Source organism: Ruditapes philippinarum, unplaced genomic scaffold (genome assembly GCF_026571515.1).
Source record: "Ruditapes philippinarum isolate M1 unplaced genomic scaffold, ASM2657151v2 ctg1462_1_1_1_1, whole genome shotgun sequence".
NCBI lineage: Eukaryota > Metazoa > Mollusca > Bivalvia > Venerida > Veneridae > Ruditapes > Ruditapes philippinarum.
In genome coordinates, this window is record NW_026865249.1 from 83,055 (window position 1) to 96,486 (window position 13,432).

Consider the following 13,432-nt stretch of genomic DNA (forward strand, 5'->3'; position numbering starts at 1 on the left):
GGGGATGATGATAAGGTATATATATTTGAAGTATGATGTTGATCCCTTAAGAAACAAAGTAGTAAAAGAAAAAAAAAGTATTTTTTGAGGAAAATTCTAAGTTCCAGGGGAGATAAATCTAAAAATATTGGTGCTAGAGTTATGAACCTTGTCACATAAGATGTGGTTGATGATAAGGAACATATATTTGAAGTTTGAAGTTGAATACCTTAAGAAATGACAAAGTTATAGTGAAAAATATTTTACTGCACCAAAACTTTAATCTAAAATCTGGACGCGGACGCGGACGCCGACGCCGGGGCGAGTAGGACAGCTCTCCATATACTTCGTATAGTCAAGCTAAAAATGGCAATGCACAGCCCTACAACACAGAATAGGTTATGTGGCAACTTTGCAGCTTTACGTACAGGTGCCCTTCCATGCATTATTTCAACTTCAAGCATGAAAGGGCACCCAAATAGAACCACTGACATTCCGTAAGCTAGCAGGATAGCTTCCTCACATGAAAGAATCCAAAGTCCCTGCAAGGATTCAAACTAACAGCAGTGAGGGGTAAGACTTATGTACATGGTTTAAAAAATTCATTTAAAATTAGACAGAGACGTAGGCCTATATTATCCACATAGTGACATATATGTCTACGAATGACAGATTTTTGACCAGACACAACCATCAATCATTGATTCAATGCATTACAAACCATATAAATGTGTCTCAGAAAATGTAATTGAAATTTAAAAGTATACAGATTGTGATAGATTACCTATCTTTTATAACAGGCATATTTCTGGTTCGAACAATTTTGAGTACGAATTCTTTCGAAAGGTCTTTTACTCGGTATGCCTAAAATACGAAAGTGAGATTTTTGACGAAAGTGAGCGAAAGTGAGCGAAAGTGACTTTTAAAATTTGAATTGTACCGTTTTAATAAAATTTTACGGTGAATTTTCTGTTTGAAGACGTATATATTTTTAGCAACTCATAATATTTCTTTTCAAAAATAATCACTATGATGATTTAAATGCCATTTATTTGCATAATTGCTATACACAAGTTCTGAGATCTTCCTTTCGCTCACTTTGAAAAATACGAAAGTGACTTGTACATTATTAAATATGGAATTGAAATTTATACTAAAATTGCAGTTTGTAGACGTATATATTATCAGAAATCTATAATATTTATTTAAAAAAATAATCATAATTATATAGAGATCTTTAATCACCATTTATTTGACATAATTTCTATATACAAGTTCAGCAATCTTCCTTTCGCTCACATAGAAAATACCAAAGTGACTTCTAAAATATCAAATACCAGTATAGTGTTTAATTGAAATATAGTGTTGAATATCAAATTATTAATTTCTGATATTATATGTTTACAAACTGCAATTTAAGTACATTTTTCAATTCAAACTCTATATTTGAATTTACAAGTCACTTTCGTATTTTTCAATGTAAGCGAAAGGAAGATCGCTGACATGTTATGTTATGCAAAAAATTGGGTATAAATCTTTAAATCATCATAATGATTAATTTAGAAAATAAATAATATTAATTTCTTATAATACACGTCTACAAACTGCAGATATAGTACATTTTCAATTTATACTCTATATTTAATACTTTACAAGTCACTTTCGTATTTTTATATGCAAGTGAAAGGAAGATTGCTGAACTTGTATATAGAAATTAGGCCAATAAAAGGCAATTAAATCATGATTATGGTATGGTTATTATGATATATATAATAAGTTGCTAATAATATACGTATACAAATAGCAATTTTACTGTAAAATTCTATTAAAACAGTACAATTCAAATTCTAAAAGTAACTTTCGCTCACTTTCGCTCACTTTCGTCAAAAATCTCACTTTCGTATTTTAGGCAAACCCTTTGTGACAGAAAACAAGAGCTGTCACAGGAGACAGCGAAGCTCGACTAATAAAATACTGGACGCAGTAAGGAGGACAAAATTCGAAAGAAAAATCAATTATGTATAATTATGTATTAAGTTATAGTAAAAAAATAACATTTGTTAACATAAATTTCAAGATCAAGGGGAATAATTCTTGAAATAGTCATGCTAGAGTTATGGACCTTGTCACACAACATTTGTGTAATGATAAGAAATATATATTTAAAGTTTGAAGTAGACACCTTAAAAAGTAAAGAAAATCCTAAGTTCAAAGAGAGAAAAATCTGTAAATATTGCTTCAAGAGTTATGAACATTGTCACATAAAATGTAATTGATGATAAGGAATAAGTATTTGAAGTTTGAGGTAGATACCTTTAAAAATAAAAAAGTTATAATAAAAAATAACATTTTTCTAGTAAAAAAATCTAAGTTTATGGGGAGATAATTCTTGCAATATTTGGTGCTAGAGTTATGAACCTTGTAACATAAGATGTGGATGATGATAACGTAAATATATTTGAAGTATGAAGTTGATCCCTTTAGAAATAAATAAGTAACAGTAAAAAATAATATTTTTTATGGAAAATTCTAAGTTCAAAGGGAGATAAATCTGAAAATATTGGTGCTAGAGTTATGAACCTTGTCACATAGGATGGGGATGATGATAACGTAAATATATTTGAAGTATGAGGTTGATCCCTTAAGAAATAAAGAAGAAACAGTAAGAAATAGCATTTTTTGAGGAAAATTCTAAGTTCAAGGGGAGATAAATCTGAAAATATTGGTGCTAGAGTTATGAACCTTGTCACATAAGATGGGGATGATGATAAGGTACATATATTTGAAGTATGAGGTTGATCCCTTAAGAAATAAAGAAGTAACAGTAAAAAATAGTATTTTTTAAGGAAAATTCTAAGTTCAAGGGGAGATAAATCTAAAAATATTGGTGCTAGAGTTATGAACCTTGTCACATAAGATGTGGTTGATGATAAGGAACATATATTTGAAGTTTGAAGTTGATACCTTAAGAAATGACAAAGTTATAGTGAAAAATATTTTACTGCACCAAAACTTTAATCTAAAATCTGGACGCGGACGCGGACGCCGACGCCGGGGCGAGTAGGACAGCTCTCCATATACTTCGTATAGTCAAGCTAAAAATGGCAATGCACAGCCCTACAACACAGAATAGGTTATGTGGCAACTTTGCAGCTTTACGTACAGGTGCCCTTCCATGCATTATTTCAACTTCAAGCATGAAAGGGCACCCAAATAGAACCACTGACATTCCGTAAGCTAGCAGGATAGCTTCCTCACATGAAAGAATCCAAAGTCCCTGCAAGGATTCAAACTAACAGCAGTGAGGGGTAAGACTTATGTACATGGTTTAAAAAATTCATTTAAAATTAGACAGAGACGTAGGCCTATATTATCCACATAGTGACATATATGTCTACGAATGACAGATTTTTGACCAGACACAACCATCAATCATTGATTCAATGCATTACAAACCATATAAAATGTGTCTCAGAAAATGTAATTGAAATTTAAAAGTATACAGATTGTGATAGATTACCTATCTTTTATAACAGGCATATTTCTGGTTCGAACAATTTTGAGTACGAATTCTTTCGAAAGGTCTTTTACTCGGTATGCCTAAAATACGAAAGTGAGATTTTTGACGAAAGTGAGCGAAAGTGAGCGAAAGTGACTTTTAAAATTTGAATTGTACCGTTTTAAATAAAATTTTACGGTGAATTTTCTGTTTGAAGACGTATATATTTTTAGCAACTCATAATATTTCTTTTCAAAAAATAATCACTATGATGATTTAAAATGCCATTTATTTGCATAATTGCTATACACAAGTTCTGAGATCTTCCTTTCGCTCACTTTTGAAAAATACGAAAGTGACTTTGTACATTATTAAATATGGAATTGAAATTTATACTAAAATTGCAGTTTGTAGACGTATATATTATCAGAAATCTATAATATTTATTTAAAAAAATAATCATATATAAAGATCATTAATCACCATTTATTTGACATAATTTCTATATATAAGTTCAGCAATCTTCCTTTCGCTCACATAGAAAATACGAAAGTGACTTCTAAAATATCAATATACCAGAATATAGTGTTTAATTGAAATATAGTGTTGAATATCAAATTATTAATTTCTGATATTATATGTTTACAAACTGCAATTTAAGTACATTTTTTCAATTCAAACTCTATATTTGAATTACAAGTCACTTTCGTATTTTTCAATGTAAGCGAAAGGAAGATCGCTGACATGTTATGTTTATGCAAAAAATTGGGTATAAATCTTTAAATCATCATAATGATTAATTTAGAAAATAAATAATATTAATTTTTTATAATTACACGTCTACAAACTGCAGATATAGTACATTTTTCAATTTATACTCTATATTTAATACTTTTACAAGTCACTTTCGTATTTTTATATGCAAGTGAAAGGAAGATTGCTGAACTTGTATATAGAATTAGGCCAATAAAAGGCAATTAAATCATGATTATGGTATGGTTATTATGATATATATAATAAGTTGCTAATAATATACGTATACAAATAGCAATTTTACTGTAAAATTCTATCAAAACAGTACAATTCAAATTCTAAAAGTAACTTTCGCTCCACTTTCGCTCACTTTCGTCAAAAATCTCACTTTCGTATTTTAGGCAAACCCTTTGTGACAGAAAACAAGAGCTGTCACAGGAGACAGCGAAGCTCGACTAATAAAATACTGGACGCAGTAAGGAGGACAAAATTCGAAAGAAAAATTCAATTATGTAATAATTATGTATTAAGTTATAGTAAAAAAATAACATTTGTTAACATAAATTTCAAGATCAAAGGGAATAATTCTTGAAATAGTCATGCTAGAGTTATGGACCTTGTCACACAACATTTGTGTAATGATAAGAAATATATATTTAAAGTTTGAAGTAGACACCTTAAAAAGTAAAGAAAATCCTAAGTTCAAAGAGAGAAAAATCTGTAAATATTGCTTCAAGAGTTATGAACATTGTCACATAAAATGTAATTGATGATAAGGAATAAGTATTTGAAGTTTGAGGTAGATACCTTTAAAAATAAAAAAAGTTATAATAAAAAATAACATTTTTCTAGTAAAAAAATCTAAGTTTATGGGGAGATAATTCTTGCAATATTGGTGCTAGAGTTATGAACCTTGTAACATAAGATGTGGATGATGATAACGTAAATATATTTGAAGTATGAAGTTGATCCCTTTAGAATTAAATAAGTAACAGTAAAAAATAATATTTTTTATGAAAAATTCTAAGTTCAAAGGGAGATAAATCTGAAAATATTGGTGCTAGAGTAATGAACCTTGTCACATAAGATGGGGATGATGATAACGTAAATATATTTGAAGTATGAGGTTGATCCCTTAAGAAATAAAGAAGAAACAGTAAGAAATAGTATTTTTTTGAGGAAAATTCTAAGTTCAAGGGGAGATAAATCTGAAAATGTTGGTGCTAGAATTATGAACCTTGTCACATAAGATGGGGCTGATGATAAGGTACATATATTTGAAGTATGAGGTTGATCCCTTAAGAAATAAAGAAGTAACAGTAAAAAATAGTATTTTTTAAGGAAAATTCTAAGTTCAAGGGGAGATAAATCTGAAAATATTGGTGCTAGAGTTATGAACCTTGTCACATAAGATGTGGTTGATGATAAGGAACATATACTTGAAGTTTGAAGTTGATACCTTAAGAAATGACAAAGTTATAGTGAAAAATATTTTACTGCACCAAAACTTTAATCTAAAATCTGGACGCGGACGCGGACGCCGGACGCCGGGGCGAGTAGGACAGCTCTCCATATACTTCGTATAGTCAAGCTAAAAATGGCAATGCACAGCCCTACAACACAGAATAGGTTATGTGGCAACTTTGCAGCTTTACGTACAGGTGCCCTTCCATGCATTATTTCAACTTCAAGCATGAAAGGGCACCCAAATAGAACCAACTGACATTCCGTAAGCTAGCAGGATAGCTTCCTCACATGAAAGAATCCAAAGTCCCTGCAAGGATTCAAACTAACAGCAGTGAGGGGTAAGACTTATGTACATGGTTTTAAAAAATTCATTTAAAATTAGACAGAGACGTAGGCCTATATTATCCACATAGTGACATATATGTCTACGAATGACAGATTTTTTGACCAGACACAACCATCAATCATTGATTCAATGCATTACAAAACCATATAAATGTGTCTCAGAAAATGTAATTGAAATTTAAAAGTATACAGATTGTGATAGATTACCTATCTTTTATAACAGGCATATTTCTGGTTCGAACAATTTTGAGTACGAATTCTTTCGAAAGGTCTTTTACTCGTATGCCTAAAATACGAAAGTGAGATTTTTGACGAAAGTGAGCGAAAGTGAGCGAAAGTGACTTTTAAAATTTGAATTGTACCGTTTTAATAAAATTTTACGGTGAATTTTCTGTTTGAAGACGTATATATTTTTAGCAACTCATAATATTTCTTTTTCAAAAATAATCACTATGATTGATTTAAATGCCATTTATTTGCATAATTGCTATACACAAGTTCTGAGATCTTCCTTTCGCTCACTTTTGAAAAAATACGAAAGTGACTTGTACATTATTAAATATGGAATTGAAATTTATACTTAAAATTGCAGTTTGTAGACGTAATATATTATCAGAAATCTATAATATTTTATTTAAAAAAAATAATCATAATTTATAGAAGATCTTTAATCACCATTTATTTGACATAATTTCTATATACAAGTTCAGCAATCTTCCTTTCGCTCACATAGAAAAATACCAAAGTGACTTCTAAAATATCAAATACCAGTATAGTGTTTAATTGAAATATAGTGTTGAATATCAAATTATTAATTTTCTGATATTATATGTTTACAAACTGCAATTTAAGTTACATTTTTCAATTCAAACTCTATATTTGAATTTACAAGTCACTTTCGTATTTTTCAATGTAAGCGAAAGGAAGATCGCTGACATGTTATGTTATGCAAAAAAAATTGGGTATAAATCTTTAAATCATCATAATGATTAATTTAGAAAATAAATAATATTAATTTTCTTATAATACACGTCTACAAACTGCAGATATAGTACATTTTCAATTTATACTCTATATTTAATACTTTACAAGTCACTTTCGTATTTTTATATGCAAGTGAAAGGAAGATTGCTGAACTTGTATTATTAGAAATTAGGCCAATAAAAGGCAATTAAAATCATGATTATGGTATGGTTATTATGAATATATATAATAAGTTGCTAATAATATACGTACTTACAAATAGCAATTTTACTGTAAAATTCTATTAAAAACAGTACAATTTCAAAATTCTAAAAAGTAAACTTTCGCTCACTTTCGCTCACTTTCGTCAAAAAATCTCACTTTCGTATTTTAGGCAAACCCTTTGTGACAGAAAACAAGAGCTGTCACAGGAGACAGCGAAGCTCGACTAATAAAATACTGGACGCAGTAAGGAGGACAAAATTCGAAAGAAAAATCAATTATGTATAATTATGTATTAAGTTATAGTAAAAAAAATAACATTTGTTAACATAAATTTCAAGATCAAGGGGAATAATTCTTGAAAATAGTCATGCTAGAGTTATGGACCTTGTCACACAAACATTTTGTGTAATGATAAGAAATATATATTTAAAGTTTGAAGTAGGGACACCTTAAAAAGTAAAGAAAATCCTAAGTTCAAAGAGAGAAAAAATCTGTAAATATTGCTTCAAGAGTTATGAACATTGTCACATAAAAATGTAATTGATGATAAGGAATAAGTATTTGAAGTTTGAGGTAGATACCTTTAAAAATAAAAAAGTTATAATAAAAAAAATAACATTTTTCTAGTAAAAAAATCTAAAGTTTATGGGGAGATAATTCTTGCAATATTGGTGCTAGAGTTATGAACCTTGTAACATAAGATGTGGATGATGATAACGTAAATATATTTTGAAGTATGAAGTGATCCCTTTAGAAATAAATAAGTAACAGTAAAAAATAATATTTTTTTATGGAAAATTCTAAGTTTTCAAAGGGAGATAAATCTGAAAATATTGGTGCTAGAGTTATGAACCTGTCACATAGGATGGGGATGATGATAACGTAAATATATTTTGAAGTATGAGGTTGATCCCTTAAGAAATAAAGAAGAAACAGTAAGAAATAGCATTTTTTTGAGGAAAATTCTAAGTTCAAGGGGAGATAAATCTGAAAATATTGGTGCTAGAGTTATGAACCTTGTCACATAAGATGGGGATGATGATAAGGTACATATATTTGAAGTATGAGGTTTGATCCCTTATGAAATAAAGAAGTAACAGTAAAAAATAGTATTTTTTAAGGAAAATTCTAAGTTCAAGGGGAGATAAATCTAAAAAATATTGGTGCTAGAGTTATGAACCTTGTCACATAAGATGTGGTTGTGATAAGGAACATATATTTGAAGTTTGAAGTTTGAAGTTGATACCTTAAAAATGAAAAAAGTTATAGTAAAAAATATTTTACTGCACCAAAAACTTTAATCTAAAATCTGGACGCGGACGCGGACGCCGGGGCGAGTAGGACAGCTCTCCATATACTTCGTATAGTCAAGCTAAAAATGGCAATGCACAGCCCTACAACACAGAATAGGTTATGTGGCAACTTTGCAGCTTTACGTACAGGTGCCCTTCCATGCATTATTTCAACTTCAAGCATGAAAGGGCACCCAAATAGAACCACTGACATTCCGTAAGCTAGCAGGATAGCTTCCTCACATGAAAGAATCCAAAGTCCCTGCAAGGATTCAAACTAACAGCAGTGAGGGGTAAGACTTATGTACATGGTTTAAAAAATTCATTTAAAATTAGACAGAGACGTAGGCCTATATTTATCCACATAGTGACATATATGTCTACGAATGACAGATTTTTGACCCAGACACAAAACCATCATGCATCATATAAATTGATTCAATGCATTACGAAACCATATTTTAAATGTGTCTCAGAAAATGTAAGTTCTGAAATTTGAAAAATAAAGTATACAGATTGTGATAGATTACCTATCTTTTATATACAGGCATATTCGCTCCATAAGAAAATACCAAAGTGACTTCGAACAATAATCAAATACCAGTATAGTGTTTAATTGAAATATAGTGTTGAATATCAAATTATTAATTTCTGATATTATATGTTTACAAACTGCAATTTAAGTACATTTTTCAATTCAAACTCTATATTTGAATTTACAAGTCACTTTCGTATTTTTCAATGTAAGCGAAAGGAAGATCGCTGACATGTTATGTTATGCAAAAAATTGGGTATAAATCTTTAAATCATCATAATGATTAATTTAGAAAATAAATAATATTAATTTCTTATAATACACGTCTACAAACTGCAGATATAGTACATTTTCAATTTATACTCTATATTTAATACTTTACAAGTCACTTTCGTATTTTTATATGCAAGTGAAAGGAAGATTGCTGAACTTGTATATAGAAATTAGGCCAATAAAAGGCAATTAAATCATGATTATGGTATGGTTATTATGATATATATAATAAGTTGCTAATAATATACGTATACAAATAGCAATTTTACTGTAAAATTCTATCAAAACAGTACAATTCAAATTCTAAAAGTAACTTTCGCTCACTTTCGCTCACTTTCGTCAAAAATCTCACTTTCGTATTTTAGGCAAACCCTTTGTGACAGAAAACAAGAGCTGTCACAGGAGACAGCGAAGCTCGACTAATAAAATACTGGACGCAGTAAGGAGGACAAAATTCGAAAGAAAAATCAATTATGTATAATTATGTATTAAGTTATAGTAAAAAAATAACATTTGTTAACATAAATTTCAAGATCAAGGGGAATAATTCTTGAAATAGTCATGCTAGAGTTATGGACCCTTGTCAACACAACATTTGTTGTAATGAATAAGATAATATATATTTAAGAAGTTGAATGTAGACCACCTTTTAAAAAGTAAAGAAAATCCTAAAGTTCAAAAGAGAGAAAAAATCTGTAAATTGCTTTCAAAGAGTTATGAAACATTGTCACATAAAATGTAATTGAATGATAAGGAATAAGTATTTGAAGTTTGAGGTAGATACCTTTTAAAAATAAAAAAGTTATAATAAAAAATAACATTTTTCTAGTAAAAAATCTAAGTTTATGGGGAGATAATTCTTGCAATATTGGTGCTAGAGTTATGAACCTTGTAACATAAATGTGGATGATGGATAAACGTAAATATATTTTGAAGTATGTAAGTTGATCCCTTTAGAAAATAAATTTAAGTAACAGTAAAAAATAATATATTTTTTATGGAAAATTCTAAGTTCAAAGGGAGATAAATCTGAAAATATTGGTGCTAGAGTTTATGAACCTTGTCACATAGGATGGGGATGATGATAACGTAAATATATTTTGAAGTATGAGGTTGATCCCTTAAGAAATAAAGAAGAAAACAGTAAGAAAATAGCATTTTTTTTGAGGAAAATTCTAAGTTCAAGGGGAGATAAATCTGAAAATATTGGTGCTAAGAGTTATGAACCTTGTCAATAAGATGGGGATGATGATAAGGTACATATATTTGAAGTATGAGGTTGATCCCTTATGAAATAAAGAAGTAACAGTAAAAAAATAGTATTTTTTAAGGAAAATTCTAAGTTCAAGGGAGATAAATCTTTAAAAAATATTGGTGCTAAGAGTTATGAACCTTGTCACATAAGATGTGGTTGATGATAAGGAACATATATTTGAAGTTTGAAGTTGATCCTTAAGAAATGACAAAGTTATAGTGCAAAAATATTTTACTGCACCAAAAACTTTAATCTAAAATCTGGACGCGGACGCGGACGCCGGGGCGAGTAGGACAGCTCTCCATATTACTTCGTGATAGTCAAAGCTAAAAAGGCAATGCAACAGCCCTACAACACAAGAAATATAGGTTATGTTTGGCAACTTTGCAGCTACGTACAGGTGCCCTTGCCATGCATTATTTCAACTTCAAGCATGAAAGGGGAACCAACTGACATTCCGTAAAGCTTAGCATGATAGCTTCCTCACATGAAAAGAATCCAAAGTCCCTGCAAGGATTCAAACTAAAGTGAGGGGTAAGAACTTAGTGTACATGGTTTAAAAATTCATCTAAAATTAGACAGAGACATAGGCCTATATTATCCACATAATTATATGCCTACGAATGACAGATTTTTGACCAGACACAACCATCAATCATTGATTCAATGCATTACAAACCATATAAATGTGTCTCAAAAAATGTAATTGAAATTTAAAAGTATACAGATTGTGATAGATTACCTATCTTTTATAACAGGCATATTTCTGGTTCGAACAATTTTGAGTACGAATTCTTTCGAAAGGTCTTTTACTTAAAAACACAAGTCCAGTGCACTGAACAGTATCAGATCTCTTGAAAACTGTAAATGGTATGTAAAAACTTTTAAATTTTTATGATTCAATTTGAAATTATGGACAAAAGGCGAAACTGAAAGTAGAAAAATATTGTTCGTTTTTCGACCTTTTCGCCTGACACGGTGAAGGTAACTGATTGGTAGCCATCTTGAATAAATCAGAACTTGTGATTTGTAATATAACAAGTTTAAAGACATTTTGAGTCCTTATGGTTCAATAAATCACATAGTTTATTTTTCCCAAAACATATTTTCTCTTGATGTTGGTTCGAAATTTTTCCCATTTGCATCAGCAACAGGGAACACTGGGAAAACTTACCCAAAAATCCCTTGTCTGTACCACCATGCAACGCGATTGTACTTGGGAACCAGTCAAAATATTTTGCGTAGGAGGGAAAATACTGTGAAGGCTGAAAACCGGACAAATTCACGACGAGCATTCGAATAATGCGGAAGTACTAGGCCTCGTCACTTAGAAAATTCTGATTCTCCCCAAACAGACTGTACTTAAATCTATTTAACCGACGATAATGATCCCATCCTTGATTAAAATCTGATGACTTAGCACCAAGGTGTCCTCAAAATAGATCTATACTGCATTGATACTCGGTCTTAGAATTTATACGTTTTTTAAGTCCCAGATTGATTATTTAGTTAAAATTTAAACATATATGAATAATTATCTTCTTTGAAGACTCAGTTATCAAACACTGGCAATGGCTTATGGGTCAACTTATTATGTTCAGCAAAACAAAACACAAATAATGTCTTCGATACATTAATTAATACTGTACATAGCCCACTCTGGGGCATTAACGTACAAAATCTAGTTAAATGCATCGAAGTCTTTAAATACTACTTCAGGGATCATATATTTTTGTGTTTTGTTTTGCTTAAAAATTATCTAAAAGACATAACTATATTATACTGAAAGGAACATGAATTATTAAGGGTATTTATTTTTTTTAAACTAGAATTTTAAACTGACCATTTTGTACATCTACATCATTGTAAATGATGTTTTAATCATGGCCGGAAGAGCATGCGCCTGAAAGCCTATTCATGATGCATATTATCAAAATGAGTCCAGGCACGTCACCGTCATTATCATCATCATCATCATCACCTTTTTATACCGAACTAGAAAATATAAGGTTCTATTTTTCTTCTTTGATCCCTTCTCCCAACTTCACTAAATGGTCATAACTTTAAATTTGTTTCATTCTACAGTGCAAACTTACATATTACGTACCCCAGTAACACCTGAAATGTTGGATAGAATGATGTTTGGTTTATGACGTCTAAATATTTTGCAAAACCAACATGATTCCAACGTCAAACCGACGTTGGGTTCCAACATCTAACCAATGTTTATCTTACTTCCATATTGTCTACTGGGCGTATGTGCCCAACTTTTTTGGCCTTTTGGGGGGTCTTTTTTTCTTCCCTTTTCCATATTGTTTTGTTTGTAAAATTGTTATTGTAGTGATTGTTTTGTTTTGTAATTGTAGCGTTTGTTTTGTTTTGTTTGCCTGTCAGCCTGCCTACCTACCTACCTTAGAAGTTGAGGAAAGGTTGTTTCATGACAAAGACATTCCATGCTTTCAAAGTCAACTACATGCAATTGAATGATGATGCCGCCTACAACCGCATCGATCATGGAGAAATGCTGATTGATTGACTTTAAACAGAGCATCAACTTTATTATAATGAATATTTCTAGAAATACAAAAGTTTACTGCAACCTATATCACGTATTATATTATCTGTTAATAAAGCTGTACACACATATAGGTAATATGTATTTGCCTTTTTAACAAGGAGATAGCTGTCTGAATAACTTGTTTCTTGGGAAAGGAAATTATCGCTCCAGCATATCTCAGCTAATGTTAATAAACTTTTACCTGATACAAGTCTTTCAAATGCCTGATATAATTATATCGATATAAGGACGATTAGTTCGGCATATGTCTAGATATATGCAATCTAAT

At 30.4% G+C, this 13,432-nt stretch overlaps 1 protein-coding gene across 2 annotated transcripts in view; it reads right to left on the reverse strand.

The window, feature by feature from the left end:
* The window catches only part of LOC132728345 (zinc finger protein 76-like), a 34,739-nt gene extending 22,853 nt beyond the window's left edge, over nucleotides 1-11,886 (reverse strand). Inside the window, exon 1 of one of the 2 annotated variants that reach the window (XM_060714005.1) lies at nucleotides 11,761-11,886. The gene's annotated coding sequence lies outside the window, so the exon portion shown is untranslated. The other variant, XM_060714004.1, reaches the window with a different exon arrangement.
* Between the last annotated feature and the right edge of the window lie 1,546 nt (nucleotides 11,887-13,432).